General features: G+C 42.8%; 1 protein-coding gene across 3 annotated transcripts in view; it reads right to left on the bottom strand.

The window, feature by feature from the left end:
* CACNA1G (calcium voltage-gated channel subunit alpha1 G) overlaps positions 1-1,582 on the bottom strand; it is a gene marked incomplete at its 5' end in the record, with an annotated part of 323,156 nt that overhangs the window by 1,466 nt on the left and 320,108 nt on the right. The window lies entirely within an intron of this gene.

The raw sequence follows: 1,582 nt of genomic DNA, 5'->3' as shown, positions 1-1,582 counted from the left end.
CTGTACGGAAGTGCAGGGGAAGAAACACAGAGGGAACAGGTCAGTATAGGCAATGCATAAGCAGTAAGAGATACTCCAAAGGTGACAATGGAAAACTCCAGTTTTGAATGCAATAGAACCTCTAGCACCTAAATAAATTGCAGCCACCTGGTTAAATGTACTCTGGCAGCATCAGTGCTTATCTCCCAATTTCTCTCACACCACCACCACCGGTCACATTATCATCTAGGCCAATGAAGTCCATATTATACAGCTACCTCTCCAACTTATGATGTTACGCACTACTACATCCTTATTACCTACAGGTGCAAATTGTGCCGTTGTGAAACTGTCAGTCTGGGAAGGATAGCAGTGCAACATGCTGGGAACAAATATAGCTGTCTATAATTGAGCAGTAACCAAATATGACCCATCATTACAAATTAAAGGCAATGGATGATTTCAGTGTTTCTTTCCTAACTCAGATGGTGTAATGAGCAGGTATGAAAAACCACTTTTTTTCAATAGCACTTTGGGAGTAATTGATTTTATGAGCTTGTTCCTGGGTTGAAATTATACTCATTCACTTCCCTCTTTTCTTGCATCCTTTACAACTGTGAAAGAACTGGCTTTAGATCAGCCTCCATGGGCCCTTTGGATCAGAGCCAATTTGTTCTGGAGAAACACTGGGAAAACTAAATAGATCCTGAGATTTTATCCTTGAGAGTGCTGTTAGGCACCTAGGAACTTATGCATCATTGACTTCCAATAAGATATACAGTCCAGTACTCAATATACCCTGCCTTAATAAGGCTCTCTACTGCATCAGTTCCTGCTCTGTACTTACTGTTTTTTCAAGCAACGTAACCAGACCTAGGAAAGGCCTTCTATGGCAAACTGTTCTACAGGCTTATATTGTGACACCTGAGACCAGGAGGGGACTTTACAAAAGCTACATTTAAAAACAAACAAACTGGTGTGTGTGTTGTTGTTTTTTAACCACACTTACAATAAGATAAAGGTCAATGTTTGGCTCAGACAGACAAAGCGTCAAAGTGTCACTTTTTAATTTCAACTGGGTTTGCTCTGTGTGTGTGTGTGTGTGTGTTATATTAAGTATGAAAGCGAGATTTGGGTGTACCAATACAAAGAGAAGTGCCTTATTTCCTTAGATGAAAGCAATGCTTAAATTATCAATATATCTCCAGTAGAGAATGGGAAATGGAGATGTGCCTTTTAGGACTGCAGGAAGCTTGCAGGGTGGGCAAAGATGTTTGGAGCTAAGTAGTAGCTAGGGCTGGGTGATACCTGGTTATCATGATATATCCATGCTAACCATTGTGATATACTGGTATATCATGATGTCAAGGTCCTGGGCTGTGGAGGGAGGGAGTGGGCAGGAGGAGCAATCTCTCAGCTGGGCTGCCTGCCCTGGCACACCCAGCGATTACTCTGGCATGTCCTTCCCAGTGAGGGAGGGAGTGGGCAGGTGTAGTGATACCCACTTCCTGGTGATTGCCCCTCACAGTGGCTGGGCAGGAATGCTCTGTTTTAAAGCTCCCTCTGGCAATATATTGCCATTCTGAAACTGTTACCACACTCT

The sequence above is a fragment of the Podarcis tiliguerta genome (assembly GCF_965153285.1).
Source record: "Podarcis tiliguerta genome assembly, chromosome: 2".
NCBI lineage: Eukaryota > Metazoa > Chordata > Lepidosauria > Squamata > Lacertidae > Podarcis > Podarcis tiliguerta.
The sequence above is the reverse complement of the archived record's forward strand: the minus strand, read 5'-3'. Positions and strand labels throughout refer to the sequence as shown.